Source organism: Mustela erminea, chromosome 18 (assembly GCF_009829155.1).
Source record: "Mustela erminea isolate mMusErm1 chromosome 18, mMusErm1.Pri, whole genome shotgun sequence".
Lineage (NCBI taxonomy): Eukaryota > Metazoa > Chordata > Mammalia > Carnivora > Mustelidae > Mustela > Mustela erminea.
In genome coordinates, this window is record NC_045631.1 from 55,112,434 (window position 1) to 55,134,388 (window position 21,955).

Consider the following 21,955-nt stretch of genomic DNA (forward strand, 5'->3'; position numbering starts at 1 on the left):
CCCCCGCCACCTGTTGTCCAGGCAGCAAGAGCAAGCTTTTCAAAATGCAAATCTAATCGTGTTGCTTCTCGGCTTAAAACTTTCTGCTGGTCCCTAGTATTCTTAGGGAAAAGAACCGTACCCTGACGCCACCTACGACAGCCACTGCAAGGTCTCACCCCTGCCCAACCTACCCGCTCAACCTCAGTCCACTCCCACCCCCTGCCCAGCTTGCTGTGTTCCAACCACACCGGCTTCTTCCAGTTTCCCAAACACTCCACACTCCCTCCTACCACAGAGCCTCAGCCTGAGATGCTCTCTCACTCACCTGCCTCCAACACCCACTTTTAAGAAGACGTCTCTGCTCTCCCTGGCCAGACCAACCCCTCTCTACCCAACCCTACTGGTAACCGAGTGGTATCTCTCCTTCATGGGACTAACCTCTACTTAATTTTGCATTCCTTTGTGCAACTCTTTGATGGATATCTTCCTCATGCACTAGACTTGAAGCTCTTGAAGACTGTGACTGGTTTTTTGTTACCATTACGACCTAAGAGGCTGGTCCTGTGCTCTGGCACGTAGAAGGCCCTTGGCAAATATTTGCTGAGTGGACAACAGAATGGAGAGGAGAGTGCTGAGAGACAAAGCAGCTGATGGTCACTTGAAAAGTCAGACAGCATTTCATGGAGTAGGTGGGACTTGAGCTGACCCTGAAACGTGAAGAAATTGTGTATTGACGGAGACATCTGGAAGGGTGTTCTAGATGTATGGAAGAGAATAAACAGTGTGTGTGTGTGTGTGTGTTGGGATGAAAGGTCAGGCTAGTGCAGGTACAGGTTGAGGAAAAGTTGGACAGCTAGTGGGTAGGCAGAGGGACTGGAAGCAGACCAAGGAGTTTGTGCGCAGAAAGAACAGGGGATTTCCAGACTGGCATTCAGCAGGAAGGTAGGAAGTGAAGTCTTCTAGCAGAGGGACAGGGACGTGGGGCAGGGATGGCTGGAAGACCAGTCAGGAGGCTGGTCAGTGCCAGGCATGTGCTGCTGGGACCCTGGATGGCTAGGCCAGTGGGCATGGAGAGGCCAAGTGGATAAGAAGACATTAAGAAGAAAGACATCCACCAGCCTGGCGACTGCCATCTGCAGGAGACCTCAGCACGAGAAGGGTCCTCCTCCGCTCCCCCTGCCCAGTGTAAGGAGGAGCCAGACTCTCCAGCAGAGGGCTGAGCAGGAGACAAAAGGCACCAGGATGACTTCCAGACCCTCCCCGAATGTTCTGTGCTCTGCTCTGCATCCCCTCTTGAGCAAGCAGGTCGATACCAGTCATCTGGACAGGTGCAAGGGACAGAGGACACGGTTCGCTGTCTGCATGGAACACAGGGAAAAGCCACCAGAGCAGGGCTGCCTGGGTGACTAACTGATTATTAATAATATAAATATGTAAATGCGAGAGGCCATATTGATCCTGACATGGGAGCCATCCATCACGACGGCAAAGAACGGGGTGGTACAAACATCAAATAAGTCTGCATCCTAAGACTCATCAGTAGAGGTGGGTTAAGGCCAGGACAGGCCTGGAAGCAATTTTACTACAGAGAACAACTCCTCACAGCCTCACCCAGTGAGGGGGTTGTGTGGAGAAAGGGAGGGGGAGGCTCCCCAGAGACAGAGGAGACGGATGTGTGCAGGGATCCCAGGGAAAAATCCTCCCCTTTTTCCCTTCTCCAAGGGCAGGAAGAGCAGTCATCAGAGCTCTTACTCAGGGGTCCACCAGCCTGGAAAAGAGCTCACCAGGTGTAAAGAAAAAGCGCATCTCTACTTACCTTGAGACGGCGGACCTTAGAGATTAGGCATGGGGGCCCACCCGGGGTCAAATTCTGCCCCCTTCCCTAGCTTTGCAAACTTCACAGGTTTAACTGTGGTGAGCCTCAGTTTACTCATCTGCAAAATGGGAATGTTGATACCAAGCTGCAGGGTTGTCATAGAAATTACATGGGATCATGCTTGTAAAGGAGATGTCCACAGTGGTTGGGGTCACTGTGGCAGAGCAGCGAGGGGTTCTCGGCTGCATCAGGCGCCCCCCACCCACCCACTTAGGGACACAACATGGAACAGCTCAGTCTCTGGGTGGCCCAGTCTCCCCAGAAGGCATGACCTTGTGAAGCTGGTTCTGGCATTGAGGGGGGAGGCGCCTGACCCTGGCCATGCTGCTCTCGCTCCCCAGCTTGGTTCATGGACACACAGGGCCTGAGGCTGGGGAAATGGGCCATTCTTACGTGGTCTCTGCATGCAGGAATTTCAAGCTAGAGATGGGGAGGACCAAGGACCTCCCGACAAGTACCATAAAAAAGGGGCTCAGGGCCCTGGGAACTCAGAGAGTGAGGTCACGTCCAGCTGAAGGAGACTCCCAAGGGGCTTCCTGGAGATGAGCCGAGGGTAGGCTACCAGAAGGGGGAGGGGTATCAGCTTGCCACCCTGGGTCCCATGCAGCACAGCAGCGGGCAGGGATGTCCCCATCCCTGGGCGATGGCGTGGGAACCCAGCTCTGTGGCTGTGAGGAAGCACCTTGTCCTCACTGTGGGGAGCCGGACCCCACCACTAAAGGGTGGTGGCCCCACCCCCAGAAAGGCCCAGCCTGGCACCCACGCCCACTTCTGTCCGCATAGCACTTACCACAAGTGTGCATACCCCTGGGTGGGGAGCCTGTCCCCAGATCAGGCCGGCTGGGGAACACTGAGCACGTGCAGAACAGGGTTAGCTCTCAGGGCTGGGATCAGGGTGAAGGCCAGAGACATGAGGTCTGAAAGTGCAGGCTCCCATCACGTCTCTATTTAAATTTTGATATTTTGTTGGTCATAGCTTTGGAGGGGCATTAATTTTGGCTCTTTAAAAACAATGACAGGAAAATAATATTTATGGTGAGTACTCGTCTTGGCACACCCTCTCCTTTTATGCCTAGGGGGTGCCTCCCCCACCTCCCCCTCGTCCCTGCCCTCCAGAGGCCGCATTTCCCCGGACCAGCTTTGCATCCCTTCTCCAGCTGGCTCCAACCTGCCGCAGCTGTCTGCCCAGTCTTCTGTCTTGGGTTTCAGGGCTCCAAAACCCCCTGGATCATTAAGAACCGTCATATCTGGTGGTGTAGGAAGTGGGGGGAGGTGGACATCGCCGAGAGATACCTCCCCCCCCACCACCCCCCACCCCCGCCAGGCACTGCCTGGTCCCACTGTCAGCCCCAGGCTGCCCTCACTGACATCCAGCATTACCTCCGTCTCCCCAGATGGACAGGAGGCAGCATTTATCCCATTGGACAGGTGGGGACCCCAGGGCCCAGAGAGGTTACCCAGGGTCACACAGGTGGTGATCCGTGGTCGGGCTGGAATGGGGCCAGAGCTCAGAGCCCGAAGGAAAGTGCTTTTACGCCAGAACCCAGAGTCGTCCCTGGAAGCCACATTCCACGAGCCTCACGGTCAGTGAAGTTTACCCCGCCGGAAGGCCAGGAGACTACCGGGTACATCAGCAAGTTCAAGGTTTGTGCAAGTGTTGCATTTTTTAAAAATTATTTTGTCGAATTCAGCCTTTTCCAAAATTATTGGCTCCAAATTTTTTTTTTCTCCCCACGGAGCACTTCCTGGGGTCGGTGTTCTGCCTTCTGCTCCCCAGGAATCGCTGGCCTGTGTTTAGTTTGAGAGTTTCGGGGCAGGTCGAGGTGACCCCCGCCAGGATCCGTGCCTGAGCCCTCACCTCCACGCTTCACCCCTGTTCCCGGCTCAGTCTACCCAGCAGACGGGGAAGGGAAAGGTGGGAGGGTGCTTCAGGAGAAGCCAAGGGTGGGCTTTCAAGTCTTGCATTAAATTTTTCGATCCTGTTTGACCATCTCACAGTGGGCATGAATACTTCGGTGAGGAGGGAGGCGCGGAGTCGGGAGGAGGGAGGCAGAAGGGACAGAGGGAGGGAAGACGGGACACGCTTCCAGCCCCTGCTGTCCGTCCTCTTGAGCCAACGCCAATCGGGCAAGGCCAATATCAGGAAGAAAGGGAAATCCTCCAGGCAGTTGCCTGGGCTCCTGCCCCTCCCACCTTGCCCCACAGCCTGGCCTGCCCAGCCCCAGGGCTGAAGCCCCAACACACATTGCCACCCATCGGAGGCACAGGCTAATTAAAAGTCCTTCCCCGGCAGAGGCTGTACCCCTGCCCTGTGCCTCCGCCACACCAACCTCAGCAAGTGAGAGTCTCCCCTTCTCTGCCCAGAAGGGGGAGGGGTGCATCAGGGTCCTGGGAGCCTCGGTCCCCGCCCCCCCACCGACTCAGGCCCAGGTGCCATTAGTATTCTGCCTCTTCAAGGCCATGGGCCCTCTTCATGCCAGTTTGATTTTATTATTATGCCAACACACTTGCTTAATTCTCTGCTGTCTTTCTTCTGCACTGTTGATTTACACTGTTAGTGTTTTAATTATACAATTCAGCACTCCTTAAAACATGAAAAACTGCTCAACTTTTCAAGCAATTAAATGGCAGCGGAGTATATCAGCAGATCCGAGACGAGATAAGTAAATCAAGCAATTAAAAAACTCATTTGGTGAAAATGCAGCAAGCCACCCAAAATGGGTGAGGTTTCCGGGGACCCTCTTGACGAGAACTTCCAAAAGAGGCCCCTCCCCCATCTCACCTTGCTTTTCGGGGCCTCCAACCTGCTCCCCCTCACCGACCGCGTCCCCTCTGCTCCCGGGACCCCCACCTGCCAAGAGGCCTGAGCTGAGAGCGGCTCAGGGCCGAGAGCCAGGACTGGGGCAGCCCAAGTCCAGGTTCCAACCTGGCCCTGGGGCAGCTCGTAAACTTGGCTGTGTCGTCCCCCTCTGGGCCTCTGTTTCCCACCTGCCAATGGGGGCTGCCTCGCTGACATGGTGTTCTGTCTTTGTTTTTATTTTGATCAAATACACATAACATAAAACTTACTGTCTTGAGCATTTTTAAGTGGGCAGGTGGGTGAAACTAGGCGTATTGATACCGTGCAGCCGAGGCCCCTACCTCCAGAACCAGCTCCGTCTTGCAGAACTGGAGCTCCACACCCATGAAACAGGAGCTCCCCAGCACCAGCTTCCTGCATCCACTAGGTTTTGAACTGGCCTCTGAGGAGATCCAGGGGAGCATCCCAAGCTCTGGAGGCTGCCTGGGAGGGAGCAGGTCAAGGGCAGGATGAGTAAGCAGGGCTCTGTTCTAATAGAAGTGGGCAGGCAGTTCTATTTCCATCCATTTATGCTACCGGGTTTCTGGGTTAGGTTTCATTTGCGTAAAGGACTGCAGATGATTTTGTGAAGTCTGGAGACAACGGACCTCGAAGCTCTCCCAGATTGGAAAGAACCCGACTCAGGGGCTTAAGATTCTCTGAAGGAAAGCTCTCTCCCCTGCAAGGATCTGGGACCTGCTTCTCGGGGTCCAGAGCAGACCAGAACAAGTCCCCCAGAGCGGGCTGGCCGCACTCCATGTCTTCGCCTATTGCATTCCCCACACGCACTTGGCATCGTGTCTCCAGGCTCCGTGGGACCCGTGCAACCTGTGACTTACCACTGCACTTGGGAAGTGAAGGTGGGATGAGGTAGGAGTGGGGACAGGAGGGGCACAGCCCACTCATCCATCACACTGGAGCCCGGAAGGCCGGAGGTGCCCCGGGAGGCTGCTGGGAGGACGCTGGCCAGGGCGAGAAGGGTGGGGAGGTGGGGTGTGCCCTCGGGCAGGTGCTGGAGGAGGACATGGAGAGGCAGCATCTTCGGCAGCATCTGGTCCAGGACAGAACCGCCCTGGGTGGACGTGCTTTCCCCATTCCTCAACCTGCACTGACAGGATTATAAATGCCCAGTGACAGTGCCTGGAATCTCAACCATGTTGGTCTCCGCAGGAAGAGACAAGGCCAGTGACCCAAGCATTTGGCTCTGCAGCTGGGGTTCAGGACTCCTACAAGAGACAAACACGCCCCAGAGAAGAGCCTAGATCCAGCCCTCCCCCAAATCGTCCCTGTGAAGAGGAAGCTAGACGGGGCAGCCTGGGTTTCTCTCCTTCGAGGAAACAGCTTTGCCACCACTCTTTTCAGGCTGGGTCCCCTCCCTTCCACAACAGCCCAGGGACCAGTCAGTCAACCTCCGCAAACATCGTTGCCCTTCCAGACGAGGTGGTTTGCTGCCGTCGGTGTCTCTCCTCGCCAGGTCTTTTCCAGAACCGGATCCCCCGGCCACCGAGTCAGGCCTTGCTGCCACAGGTGGGAAGCAGGCCCAGGGCACGACCAGACGCAGATGAGCGAGGACAGGTGCACCCAGAGGTCCAACTTTGCTGACCCGTGGCAACCCCTCTGGCCCTAACCAGGTCCACACCTGGGCCCACCTTCTGCTGGGCCCCTGCCCACTGCTGTCCCCGACCACAGCTTTCTTCATCTTCTCTCTCAGGCACTCAATGGGTCCCAAACTGTCCTGAGGCCAGGCCCACACTCTCCTCAAGGTTATTCCCCCTGAACTGTTTCTGTCCCGAACTGTGCCTACTGGTTGCTCTTGGTAATTCCAGAACCCCCATTAATCATTCTTAAGCTCTCGGAGTGCAATATTTGCTCTAAGAATGGAAATTCCTTCACAACTCTGCACCATCCCGCCATCTCCAATTACCCGCTCTCATCAGTCATTAACATATAGCATTAGCATATCTGTGACTTCCAGCCACCTTGATTAATCTGGCTCCCAGTTTTCTGCGGGGGAGCCCTAATGGGCTGAGGAGTGACCAGGTCTGGGGGAGGAACGCATGTGGGGGAGGGTTAAAATATTAGAGCACAGAGTCCTGAGGTTATTAAAACCAATTCTTTCTTTTTGCAGACAAGGGAACTAAGACCTGAAGAGACAAAGTAGCATCCCTCCTCCCTCCCCCTCCGCCTTCTCCCCCTCCCCCTCCCTCCCACTCCCCCTCCCTCCCCCTCCGCCTTCTCCTCCTCCCCCTCCCCCTCTTCTCCAGGCAGCATCTCTCCTCAAGTGTGTTTCCTACAAAATAGCTTCCAGGGAAGCTCCGCAAAAAGTAAAAGTGGGAGGAGACAAGAGAGTAGGTAGAGCCCAGAGGATGTGCGCTCAAATAAATTTTGGAAAGTCTAAATATTACGTCACCCTCTTGGATATTCATAACATGCGGTGGCATAATAAATGATTTTGAGAAGTCTCACGGTAAAGAAATCTAACTTTGTTTAATCCTAAACACCTTTAGATACTATCCATCTACCTACGGATATATATGAATACAAATATAGTTCTCTACTGCTGTGTAAAAAAATTATCCCCAAACTAAGGAGCCAAAACAAACCAAACATGTATTATCTCCCATAACAATGTAAGCATCAGGAATCTGTGCATGGCTTAGCTGGGTGGTTCTGCTGAGTCTGGTGGGTCTCTGGGAGCTGACTGGGTCATGGAGGTGGGGTTTTCATGAAGGGTATTAGTACCCTCATGAGTCACCAGAGAGCTCATCTCGGCCTTCTGACCTGTGAGGACTCAAGGAGAAGATGGCCATCTGTGACCCAGGAAGCACGCCCACCCGACACCAGCTCTGCCCGTGACTTCACGGTGGATTTCCCAGTCTCCAGAGCTATAAGAAATACATTTCTGTTGTTCATAAGATACGCAGGCTGTGATATTCCATTTTAACAGCCCAAATGGACTAAAATAACTATACTGTATAATTTACATGAAATTCTAGAAGAGGCAAAGTGATGTGACAGAAAGCAAATCACAAGTGGCAGTAGGAGTAGGAAGAGCATTGACTAAAAGAGACACAGGGAACTTTTAAGGGGTGATGGGGATGTTTTATATTTTGGATGTGGTGGTAGTCACATGCATAATTACATCAGTCAAAATTGGTAAAGTGTACACTTAAAATGGGTGAATTTCATTTTGTACCATTTATACTTCAATAAGCTCACTTTTAAAAATCTGTGGGATACCACTAAAACACTGCTTACAGGGAGATTTATACCTTTAAATGCCTTTATTAGAAGAAGAAAAGTTTAAAATCAAATATCTAAGATTCTACTTTAGGAAGCTAGAAAAAGAAAAGGAAATTAAAACCGAAGTAAGCAGAAGAAAGGAAATAAAAAAGATAATGAAATATATAATGTAATAGCAGGAATCCGTGAAATAGAAAACATTTAACAAGGTACAAAATTGGTTTCTTCTAAAAGATTGATACAGGGCATCTGGCTCAGTTGGTTGGGCGACTGCCTTCAGCTCAGGTCATCGTCTCAGAGTCCCAGGATCAAGTCCTGCATGGGGCTCCCTGTTCAGCGGGGAGTCTGCTTCTCCCTCTGACCTTCCCCCTCTCATGCTCTCTCTCATTCTCTCTCTCTCTCTCTCTCTCAAATAAATAAATATTTTAAAAAATTTTTAAAAATAAGACAAATAAAAGATTGATACAATTGATAGTCTGCTACCAAAGCTGATGAAGAAAAAAAAGAAAACACAATTTACTGATATAATGAGTAAAAGAGAGGACATCACTACGTATCCTACAAAAACTTAAACAGTAATCATAAACAACCTTATGAAAAATATGTATCCACTTACATAAAAAGGACAAAGTCTTTCAAAAACACAAATTATCAAAACTAACTCAAGAAGAAATAGAAATTAAAATAGTTATATACCTGTTTAAGGGGTGGAAATCCTTCTAAAAAAATATCTTCCAACAAAGAAAACTCTAGGCCCAGATGACTTCACTGGTACCAAATACATAATAAATAAATACCAAATTTGGTATTATGTACCAAATACATAATAAAAGAAATAATATCATACATACATAAAATTTTAGAATATAGAAAATAAGGGACATTCTTTAACTCTTACTATGAAAAGAGCATAACCTTGTACCCCAAACCCATAAAAGGCAATATGAGAGGGAAAATTATAGATCAATATACCTTATGAAGATAGTTTTAAAAATTAAAACCTATTTATAGATGTTAGCAAATGAGGGGCACCCAGGCAGCTCAGTCGGTTGACAGTCTGCTTTCTGCACAAGTCATGATCTCAGGGTCCTGGAATCAAGTGCTGCACCAGGCTCTCTGCTCAATGGGAAACCTGCTTCTCCATCTCCCTCTGCCACTCCCCCTAGTTGTGGTCTCTGTTCTCTTTCTTTCTCTTTCAAATAAGTAAATAAATAAATATTTAAAGAAAAAATGTTAGCAAATTAAATACAGCAATATATAAAAAGGTATAACGCATTTTATGTATATAAATGTATAAACTCAACAAAATATAATTTATCCTGAGAATGCAGGATTGGCTCAACATTCTAATATTAAGCAATGTAATTCAGTATATTAATGAATCAAAAGAGAAAATGCACAAAATCTCAAAAGATTCAGAAATCTAACTCCCACTCCTGACATAAAACCCTCAGCAAACTAAGAATTGCAGGATAAATACTTCAATCAGATAAAAAGCATGTGCAACGAAGCTACACCTACAATGATACTTAAGGGTAAAATGCTTTCATCCTATGATAGGGGAAAACACAAAGATTTCTGCTCTCAGCACTCTGACTTAACATTGTACTGGAAGTTCTAGCCAGAGCAATATGGCAAGAAAAATAAATAAATAAAGTACATACTTCTTGGAAAATAAGAAAACTCTTTTTCTTCTCTTTTTCATCTCAATTGAGATGATTGTTTACATTTTTAAAAAACTAAAAAAATCTACTAAAGAAATACTGGAACTAAAAAGTTAATTTAGCAAAATGGTAGAAAACAAATCAATATACCAAAATTTGTTTTTTTCTCTATATACCAAATAACCATTAGAAAATGAAATTTTAAAATCCCATTAATCACATCCAACTATGGAAAGTACTTAGAAATAGTTCTAGCAAAGCTTTGCAAGACTTTTATATTGAAAATTACAAAACACTGCTTAAAAAAATTTAAAAGACCTAAATAAATGGAGTAATATACTATATCTGTGGATTGAGGGCTTTGAATTTTAAGATGGAACGTCTCCTCAAATTGATCTACAGATACAAAAGAACCTCTGTAAAAATCCCAGCAGGCTTTTCTGTAGAAAATGACAAGATGAGTCTAAAATTTATATGAAAATGCAAAGGAGATAGACTAGCCAAAACAATTTTTTACAAGGGATAAAATTGGAAGAACCATATTACATGATTTTAAGACTTGTGTAAAGCTACAAGACAGTATGTTATTGATAAAGGGTCAGACAAATAAATCAATGAAATAGAATATAGAGTCCAGGAATAGACTCACACATACATAGTAAATTGATTTTTGAAAGACACCAAGGTAATTCAATGGGGAATATTTTTGACAATCATGTTAGAATAACTGGGTATGTATATAGGAAAAAAAAAAACCTTGACACCCCCCACACCATACACAAAATTATTTGAGAAGTTTTACTGAAACACAAAAGATAAACTACAGATCTTAGAGGAAGAAATCTTCTGTGAACTTAAGATAGGCAAAGATTTCTTAGAAAAGACACAAAAAACACTATTTTTTAAATGATCAAATTAACCTTAACAAAATAAAAAAATATATATATTGCTCATCAAAAGACACCATTCAGAAAATGGAAAAACAGTCATCACAAGAAAAAAACTGCAACTACATGTGGTGATGAATGTTAACTAAAGTTATGGTGGTGATCATTTCACAATATATTTATCAAATCATTATGTCATACACCTAAAACTAATACAATGTGATAGGTCAGTTATATCTCAATTTTAGAAAGAAAACGAAAAGCCTAATCCTCCCTCTCCTCTGCCCCTCCCCCCACTCAGATGCTCTCTTGCTCTCTCTAAAAATAAATAAATAAACCAAAAAAAAAAAGAATTGCAAAATAAGCCTGGGAGAAGATTTTCAATATCATGAGTCATCAGAGAAATGCAGATTAAGACCACCATGAGCTGTTACCACACATTCACTAGGACAACTAAAATCCAAAGAGCAATCACCAATGTTGACAAGAACGTGGGGCAAATGGGACTTTCACACACCAATGATGGAGTTTTATAAAGTGGTCTGATCTCTTTAGAAAACTCAAGCATTTCCCTATCCAATGGACCATCATCCCAGCATTTACTAGGACAAACGATGACAAAGGTCCACAAAAATACTTGTACCAGAAAATGCATAGCAGCATTACAATGGAGGAAACAACCCAAATGTCCATTCACAAGAGCCGAACTGACAAAGCGTAGAGTGTTCTTGTGGTGGAGTAGTACGCAGCAGTGTAAAGGGTGGAACTACTAAAACCTTGCAAAGTATGCATGAGTCTCATGGGTCTTCTCAGTGATGAAGAGAAGACAGATGCAAAGGAGTACTTAGAGTAGGATCCCGTTTATGTCGAGTTCAAGAACAGGCAAATCTCATCAGTGGGGATAAGAAGTCAGAGCCATGATCACCTCTGGATGAGCTAAGTTTAACTGAAAGGGGGCGTGAGGGAATTCTTACATTCTGATTGGAAAGGGGTTCAGACACACCAGTATTTTCGTTCATCAAAACTCATCAGACTATACACTTAATATCTGTGCATTTCCCCCTTATGTAAATTTTACCTTTAAATTTTCTTTTTTAAAAAATCACACATGAAAGAACAAATGGAAAATCATAAACTCTGCCTGGCCTGTCTGACCGTACAAGATCAGGCCATAACTAGACACGGGCTCTGTTTTGCATAACTCACTCCTTCACTCACCCTGCTCTCGCCCAACCAGGCTTCCTTCCTTCTGGTTTCACATACGCAGCAAGCTCAGACCCCCCTTAGCACCTTTGCATTTGTGTAGCCCCAATCCCAGAGTTCTGCCCCAGACTTTTGCATGACTGTGTTCCTATAAGAAGTACCATCAGTCAGATTCCTGACAAAAAAAGAGGTGGCACAGTCAAACTGGGTAAACTGGAGGCCAGCTCAGTAAGAGGACCATTTCCGAACCCAAGGGTGTAGGAAGATCGCCAGGTATAATGCAATGCTGGGTACTAATACCAGCCTGGGGCCTGACATGGGGGGCAAGGAGATGGAACCATTTCCAGAACGTGTTGATCTGCCAGGGTGAAAGCCAGGGGATAAACCCAGCTTCCCCACCACCTTACTCCCTCTCTCATCCTTGTCCTTGTAGTGCTCCCCACGGAGGAACTCAGCCCCCTGGACAAGGAGGGGAGAGAGAATCCGGGGAAGCAAACAGAGACCATCCAACACAGACACTGTTCCCGGCTTCTGACCTAAACAAGCTTTCTGTCCATTCCCTGCTTATTTTCTCCATAGAACATTCCACGATCCAAACTCTTCTTATTTATTTATTTGGTTACTTGCTAATTGACAAACTCCCTTCCTCTGAGTGTAAGTTCCAGGAGCACAGGGACTATGTCATATTTATTACTGTCTCCGTAGAGCCTAGAACAGAGCTTCCCATTTAAAACCAATGTGGAGCACTCCCACAAACTCTTGAGAGAAAACCAGTGGGCAGGTTATGCTGCCCCCACCAGGCTGGGATACTCTTGTAGGCTCCTACATTCTTTCCATCATTTTTTTTTTTTCCAAAACTAATAAACTTTCTTTCTTTTTTTTTTTTTAAAGCAGTTTGTAGAAAAATGGATCAGAATGTACAGAAAGTTCTCAAATACCCTCTCCATCCAGCCCCATAATATTCCTTATTCTTTATATTTTGTATTAGTGTGGTACTTTTCACAATTAATGAACCAAAACTGATACATTATTATTAACTAATGCCCATAGTTTATATTGGGGTTGACGCTCTGCAACAAATGTACAATGACATGTGTCTCTCACTACTGTCTCATACAGAATCAATTCACTGTCCTAAAATCCTCTACACCTCACCCATTCATCCTTCTCTGCCTCCCCCAAGCCCTTGGCAACCACTGACCTTTTTACTGTCTCTATCTTCTTGCCTCTGTAGAACGTCATATACTTAGAATCCTGAAACATCTCCAGGGTTTTTGATCTCCATGGCCAGGCACCGCACCTATCCCGCAAGTGCTCTCCAAATACACAAATGAATGGATGAAAAGACTCAGGGATGCCCACATCCTCCCCAGGACTCTGGGTACGTCAGGAAGGAATGAGCCCAGGCTCCTTCCCTCTTTGGGGTGAGAAGCCTCCATTCCCATTCCCTTTTGCCCTGCCCCTCCCCCAGCCTCACTCTATTCCCCATCTCCTTTAAATTATACAGAGATTTCCCCGTATGAAAGCTAATTTAGGCGCCATAACAGAGACTATATTTAATGTAAATGGAAGAAGTAGAAGCAGAAGGATTTATGGTAATAATAACCTGCTTGTAATAACACAGAGTGGGTCACCTGCTTAAGATACAGTGGATTAAAAAGAAGGAAATTTACCTCCCCAAAGAACATGGTGTCACCAGAAAACTGCAGTAGAGCAAAGTCTTGGATAATCTTATTAAATCCCATAGATCTTATTATGCTTTCCTACTGGAGAAGGCTACTTCTTGCCCTGGTTCAGGAGAATGGCCAGAGTGAGGCCTGAGTGGAGCTGGGGGCTGGAGGGTAGAGAGAAGTTCCCAGAAAGACCTATTGGGCAGAGGCTCCTGTCTGCATAGAGCCCATGTGGAACACCATGCTGCTGGGCACAGCACAGTCCTGGGGGTGAAAGGGAAACCCCTGGTACAGGGGCTCGGGAGAGCAGGGGAGCATGCAGAAAGCAGGAAGCTGTCATTTGTGAGGTTGGCTCCGACGTCATGGATCCAACCCTCTTGGGGCACGGGTGACAGGGAGGCCATCAGCAATCTTCCAGACAGCAAATGCAACAAATGCTTCACCCCCAAAGTGTTTATCCATAGCAGGAGACTGCGGGGAACCAGTGAGCTCTGCATAGTTGAAGACACTTGGATCCAAATTCCAGCCCCCTTGTTCACAGCCTGGGCAATGCGGAACAAACCTAGGCTTGCTTCATTCGTTCCTACCACTGGAATTCTCAATCAAGGTTCATTCCCCTTTGGACACTGGCCTGGCGTCAGGTCTGCCCTAGCCAGGAGGCCTGGTTCAGAGCCTGGATGTCTTCCTGGCGACGGTAGGACCAGTCAGCCCCTCCTTGCCTCATGAGAGCCCTCGTCCCCAGGAGAGATGCTAGCCCCTCATCTCTCGCCTCCTCCCCACATTGGAGAAGCAGTGGAGGGTGCAGAACCCCATCTGCTGTTAGCTTGAGTTGTGCAGTTGGTTGCCCTTGCCTCAGCCCCTCCCTCCTCCTTCCCTCTTCCCCTCCCCACCTCCTTTCTGTGTTAATGGTTTGTTAGGAAATGGGTAATCTGGGGAGGATCATTAATGCAGTGAACAGAGATATTGCACAAAAGGATTATGGCAGCTTCCCTAGTGCACTGCGGCTTTTTTAATGTGTTTGCATGAAATCACCCCATTACGAGAATGTCCTCACGGGGGACGATGGGGGAAGGGGCACCAGGCCTGAGAATGGAGGCAAAGCCACATGTGCTGAGGGGAAGGGAGGCTTCCAAGAGGCCCCAAGACTCCAGTCTGAGACCCCTTAAATGACCATGTATGTTTCTGAGGTCTCATGGCAAGATGGATGCTATGACATCCCAGACAAGAGACTGGTCATCTTCCTGCAGGGAAAGGACCTGGACGTCAATGGACCTGACCCTGGAACTTCCCTTCCCAAGGGACTGAGTAAAGATGGTGGGGGTCTGAGATATCATTTCCCCATAAAAACAAAGAATGGACCACCCCCAGAGCTCCCATGGTAAGCCCCAACTCACCTGCTCTTGCCCACGTCTCTCCTTCCTGAGTCTTCCCCGACTGCTTATTTAATCTGCACCCCACCCCCCACCCACACCTCCCCATCTTCCCACCCGCCTTGGTTTCTGCTTTTTCTCTTCTTCGTTGGCTTTCATGGCCTCCTAAGGTACTATGAAAGCTACTCAGATGTGACTGTCACGTTCAGCTCCCCAGAAGAAGGTAAGCCCCCTGAAGGAAAGCGCTGTTACCTGCTTTGTCCATTGAACAGATCTCCAAGGACTACAGTCATTTCTGGAACATAGGAGAAGTTCAATAAATGCTTCTTGAGTGAATGCATGACTCGGGCCCCTAAGGAAAGACGTGGGTTGTTGTCCCACCTCATTTGCTTCTATTCTGCATGCTCTCCAGGTCTCCAGAGTAAGCCAAACCTAAACCACATCTCTGGCCTAAACAGCATAGGGTCCCTCCTAAACCTGATGAGTCACCTTGAGAAAAACCCAGCGTTTGCTCAGATTCCAAACTCCGCTATCAGGGCGCCTGGCTGGCTCAGTGGGTAGAGCGAGCGACTCTTAATCTTGGGGCTGTAAGTTTCAGCTCCATGTTGAGCAGAGAAATTACTTTCAAAAACAGAACTCTGCTGTCTCACCTGCCTCACTTTCTGGGGTGGCGTCCTGCCCCACCCCCCATACACCCCTGTGAGAGCCTCACCGGCTGCTGGACACACATCCCTCTCTGACCAGGACGTACTTTGTCCTGACGTTTAGATACTTTCCCTGTCACTTCCCAGCCAGAGGGCCCTGCTTTCCCCAAGAAGAATGACCAAAAGGATTGGCTTGCCAGGACCAAGGAGGTTCCAGGATGGGGTCATCCCATACCCAAACCAGGAAAATCCCAGGCAAACCATGTTGGTCACTCTATTTCTAGGTTAATAGGATACCCTTCCCAGAATAGCTAGAGGCTATCCCAAAGACCAGGTCATCTATTGCTACATGAGGGGTCACCAGCCAGGAGAAGGAGCTGGATCTACATATGACTTGTCATTGAAGCACTGTCTGCTCCTCTGGGTCTTCCCCCAACCCACTGATGGGCACCACCTTTAACCAATCATTCAGGCATGAATGAGCAAAGCATCCTGACTCCTCCTTTTCTCTCATTGCTCCCCACAGCAGTGCCTTGCCTGTTCCATGCACTCCCTACCTCTCTCATCTGCTCCCTCCTCCCTGGCCATCCTGTATAGCCACCATATTAGACTCTAGGCTAGGGGAAGTGAGAGTAACACATTGGGTCAGCCCAAGCCAGCCCAGGTACAAATGCCAAAGAGTGTTACAGGTTGAATTGCATCCCCCAAAAGATACAGTGAAGTCCTGGCCCCCAGTATCTGTGAAACTGACTTTGCCTGGAAATACGGTCTTTGCAAGATGTGACCAAGTTAAGATGAGGATATTAGGATGGGCCCTAATCCAACATGGCTTCATTCCCTATGCAAGAGGGAAATTTGGATGTAAATATACACACAGGTATAAAATGGTCAGGTAGAGATTGGAATGATACACCCACAAGTCAAAGAAGGCCAAGGGATTCGGAGAAACATGGGCAAAGGGAGAAGGCAAGTAGTGATCCTTGCTACGGGTTTAGAGGGAGCGCGGTCAGCTTGACTTCAGACTCCCAGCCCCTAGAACCATGAGACAACGCATCTTTGCTGTTTCAAGCCACCCCGTCGGCAGTTCTTATTCCAGCAGTCCTAGGAAACTAATGCGCTGACAAAGGAACAGATCAGACTGAGAAACCAGAAGGAGAGTTGAAGCCAAAAGAGACAGTGGGAGCACGGGAAGCCATCCTGGCTCAGTGTCCCCACTGGACCACGACCATGTCCCAGAGATAAGACTCGGCATGTTCTCATGCTTGTCCAGGCCGGAGTGTGCCCTTCCTCCACAGCCCTGCCTCTACAACATCAAGTAGCCAGGCCGTGGGCCACCCCCTGTCCCTCCTGAGCCCAGGTCCAGAGGTTCAGCTCACTGTCACTAAATTAGGAGAGCCAGGTAAGGTCACTACACACCTTTTCAACTCCTGCTGCTGCATTGCCCTGTAAGAGCATCCCAGCCCAGAATGATAATTGACCTGGACCTCAAAAACCTTAGCTCCTCTCTATTGTTGACCCTCTGAAACGTAGGAGTCTTAGCCTGGGTTCTTCCAAAAGCAGAGCTAAGATGAGGTCTTGAATGCAGAGGTTTTATTTGGAAGATGGCCCCAGGGAGCAGGAAGGAAAAAAAAAATTGAGGCAGAGACAGACTAAAGCAATACAAACAAAGCAGGCTACTGACATCAGCAGACCTCACCGTCTCCAAGAGGTCCTAAGAATGGTACGGGCTGCCCCCTGGGGTTGTGCCCCAGTAGCACTAGTGGCCAAAGCTTTGCTGCATTGCCCTAGCACATCCCCAGCATGCTCCAGCAGGAAACAAGTCCCTGCAGAGGTCTGCTGGGTCTGGCATCCACAGCTTAGCAGCCCTGGGGCAGAAATCCTGATCTGTGCCCTTGCTTGAGGCATCACAGCACAAGGAAGCCTGCCGGGACCGTCTCCCGGCTGGTCTGGATCAGAGGTGGGGCAAGTGGATGTGGGTCAGGTACCAGACTGCGTGCTCATTAGATGAATCTTCCTCCAGACCTCTGAGGAATGACTCATCACTTCTACCAGGTGGAAAGTTTGTCTTCCCCTTCTGGGTCTCAGGAAAGAAAGAGAGAGAGAAGCGGGTACAAGACAGAGCCTCTTTCTCTTATTTCCCCGTGTTACGAGCCCAAGGAAACCTCCAGTGGCCCGTGGGCCCACACGGGTACAGAGCAGGGGAGCAATCCATCCGGGAGACAGCTGAACTTGGAACAGGGGTGCCTGGAACAGTGAACTCAGCAACAGAGTAGCTGGACAGGAGAGATCCTGCAGGGCCGAAAGCCCCACTTGCCTGTACGTGTCTGTCTTTCTGAGCCCAGAAGCCTGTCTGTCCCCAGCCTGGAAATAGGCTGGGCTCCGACAGTGCTTTGAAAAACCTGCTGTTTGGAGCTGGAATGCTTGCAGCACATCTTCCCATCAAAACAACAACATGCAAGGTTCCTAGGGCCCAGCCCTGCTCCCAGAAGCCTAAAGAGCATGAGCCCCCAAGTGCAGCACCATCGACAGGTCAGTGCGTCCCAAGGTCCCAGAGGAAAGCCCAACTGGGGCTACAAATGGGGGAACCAGAGCACAGTCCCCTGGGCAGCGAGGTCAGGGGTTCTCCCCTCCCAGCCCCTTAACCACGGACAGCAGAACTAGGTAGTTTCCAAACTCCAGATTTCCGGTCATGAGTCCTAGGGCTGGGGCAAGCAGTTCAGCAAACGGGCAGGACGAAGCTGGTGGAGACTGAGCCTCTCTTGAGGTTAGCAATAATCTGGGACTGTGGGCACGAGGGAGAGTAGGGGAAAGGTGACATTATGACCTCTTTCTAGCCATGTCCAAGGCTGATGTGGGCAGCCCCTCCCCCAGGGCTAATAATCACCACACAGTCACCAGCTCCCTGGGGCTGATTCTGACTCCCGGGCCTCCTGGAGTCTTCACCTTGCTTGCTGATCTTGGCTCCTTCTTTAAGATCTAAAGAGTTCCTTCTTTAAGGTTGCTGTGCTCCATTGGGATTCAGTCCCCACACACCTTGCTTCCCCAAGCCCCCAGCATAGCCTCCACTTTTCAGATGGGCAAACTGAGGTCCAGAATTAACCAGTAAGTTGGCCACAGGACCTAGACTAGGACAGAGAGCAGGAAACCCCTAGCCAGTCTCCCTGCTCACCAAGAAGGGGAAAGGGGACCCCGTGGCCATGAGGTAGTAAAGGCAGCTCAGCCTCTGTCTTGGGACTGTCTCAGGAAGCCTGGAGCACATCTTTGAGGAAATTACAGGTATCACTTCATTTTCCAGGGGAAAAATAACCGTGGAAAGCGTCTGCAATTACAGCTCATCACTGCTGACTATGTAACCTGCAATCTAAGAACCGGGTAATCAGAAGACCGGAGACAATGAGATTTTGGCTTTATTTAGCACCTTTCCTCTCCCCTCCCTCAGGCCTTCCTGCGTGATGTGACAGAAGGAGCTAGGTTTCTCAAACATTCCATGCAATCTACCCCCCACCGACCGGACCCTGACCCCCACCCTACCCCTTCTCTCTATACAAAGATCAGACCACTGACCCTTGGCAGTGCTCAGAAATTTCAACTCCTTTTCCTTCCCCAGCAGTCAGGCTGAGTGTCACTGGGCCACTTGGCCCCTCTCCACCCCCACCATCCATCACTCACGGAGAAGGGGGACAAGTAGCGCAGCAATGGACAGTGGACATGCCCGGCCAGCCTCGTCCTGATACAGATGATAATCTAGGCTGGGAGACAGACCACATGACTGTATGACTACAGGAACCACAGCACGTCGAAGAGCATGAAGAAACGCAGGGGTGGGGAGCAGAGGGTAACGCTGCAGGGACCTTTAGGTGGCATCGAAGCCACCTCCAAAAAGGTGACATGTGACTGACACAAGAAGGATGGAGAAGACCCAGCTGTAATGGAGCATAAAGGAGCAACAGGTGCAAAAGGCAAATAAAAATAAGTTTACAGGCAAGAGCAGCAGCCATCGTGTGCACCCCCAGATCCGCTGTGTGGTATTCACAATAGCAAAGATGCAGAAACAGCCAAAGTGCCCATCGATAGACGAATGAGTAAAGAAGGTGTGGTCTCTGGGCGCCTAGGTGGCTCAGTGGGTTAAGCCGCTGCCTTCGGCTCAGGTCATGATCTCAGGGTCCTGGGATCGAGTCCCGCATCGGGTTCTCTGCTCCGCGGGGAGCCTGCTTCCTCCTCTCTCTCTCTCTGCCTGCCTCTCTGCCTACTGGTGATCTCTCTGTGTCAAATGAATAAATAAAATCTTTAAAAAAAAAAAAAAAAGAAGGTGTGGTCTACATGCACCCTGGAATATTACTCAGCCATGAAAAAGACTGAACCCCTGCCGTCTGCAAACGTGGTCATAGCATCCTCACAGACCTGCAAACACAACAGCGCCAGTCAACCAGCGCCCCCTAGTGGGGTCCGAGCCTGGCTCCAGGCAGCCTCTTCAAGCTTCCAGGGTCAGGAATCCCCAGCCTCCCCCACTTTGTGCTGTCAGCCCTGGAAGCCATGGCTTCTCTTATAGTTACTATGTCCTTGCTACTCCAGTGTTCTTTCTCTTTTCAATCTTCTAATGCATGGGTAGCCAATTCTCCACATTAAATTCCTTCTGCTAAAAGAACTGACGTAGTTTCTCTTTCCCTGACCTGACCTTGACTGATACCAGCAGACAACAGTAACTTTTTATTATAAGCCTCCTATACAATTGGATTTTTTTTTTTTTTACCTCTAAACAGGTGCAACTAGTTGTTAACCTCTTATAACTCTGTGATATAAGTGTTCTGAGAGTGCAGCACCGTGTAGAAGGAAAACCTTGTGTACCCTGGATGGGTCACGGAAGACTTCCAGGAGGAAGTGACATCTAAGCTAAATTTGAAAAATTAATTGGATCTTTGTAACCTTGGTGAGGGGCTAGGACATTTTCCTGAGGACTGTGGAGACCGTTCAGGAGTTTTCAAGAGACGAGGGGTGCAATTGCATTTGCTGACAGCAGACATCCCCAATGTCATTGTGCTGACCTTGGCACTCACTCTCAACCAAGTCACATCTGCCCCATGTGTTTGCCCAAATTCCAAACCTCTGTGTCCCCCCAGGTACCTCCTCAAAACATATCAGTGCTGTGTCTCTTCCTCTCAGGAAACTTGTTAGGGCACTAGTTAGTGTGATAAACTAATTCACAGTGAAGTGTTAGCAAACAAAAAATGGTTTATCTCTCCTCGGGGTATTTTCATTTTAATGGAGACTCAGTTGACAAATATTTACTGAACGGTCTATTACATGCAAGAAACTATGTAAAACTCCTGGGGGAGGTAAGGGGGTGGAGCTTGACCTAAATAAATCAGTCTCTAATAATAGAACTCAGGGCTCCTAGGGAACATATTGTAGGCAGCAGATAACTTTCTTACCTCTGATTAAACCACGTAAGCATCTACTGGGTGTACCCCAAGTTGTCCCAGTCACTCACAATGGAGGTGACGTTTACCACCTAAGTGGTGTTGAGTCATCGCTGCTATTCTGGGGACTCAGGAGCCAATCCCTGCCTTCTGTTCCAGAATACTGAGGTCTACCCCCATGCACTGAGGGGCTCACCTCCCATTCTTGGCCACCTTCTGCCTGCTCCTTGATCCCTCGGTCTTCACAACTTCCACCAGGACAATTACCAAGGACTCTCTGGGCACCCAGCACCATGACAGGTCTGAAGGACATGGAGGGCATGGAAGGACGGATCCCCAAGATAAATGAGACGCAGACTGCATTTAATTCAGTATAGGATGGAGGAAAGTAGAGCTTCCTCAAACTGGCTGGCTCCCTTCTCTCTCCTGCTGCCTCCTTAGCCACACAGACCCCCTCCTGGTCTTCCCACTCCATAGTAAGACCACCCTCACCCCTCACCAACGTGGCTCACCAGTACCATCCCTCCCCTCTAACATCTTCCCACTCACATGTCGCTGCTCCCTTCCTAGGCAATCCTGTAGAAGAAGGTGCTGAAGGAAGAGGCTGAACCTAGGGTCCTTTGACTCGATGCGTGTTATCCAGAGAAACCCTTATTTATGTCTTGGCTGTGTTCCCTGAACTCACTGTGCCCATCTCTAAAATGGGCACGACTCAGACTGTCATCCTCGAAGACAGTCTAGAGCCTCCCTCTCCAGCATCCGCCCTCCAGACTCCCACCCTCTATCCATTAAGAAACACCGCCATCTAGTGGTTCTGTGGGGGACGTGCAACACACAGTCGTCCTCCAGGTAGAGGGACTATAGAAGTATCTAGAAACAGGGAGACCCCTATCCCAGGCTTCCCTCCGCAATTTCCTTCCCCAACCCCCTAAAGTGCCCCCTAACACCCCCAGATAGTGTAAGAGTCAAGAACCATTGTTGAAAAGGCCTTGCGTAAAAAAAGAAAAGAAAAAAGACATGTGAGGCTTAAAAGATGGCCAGGAAGCATCCATCCTGGGAGGCAAGGAGAGACACTTGGATGGAACAGGCCATGGGTAAGCCACAAAGTGAATCACAGGAGCTGAGTACAGGCCAGATTCCAGGAGCCGCGCAGGGGCCCC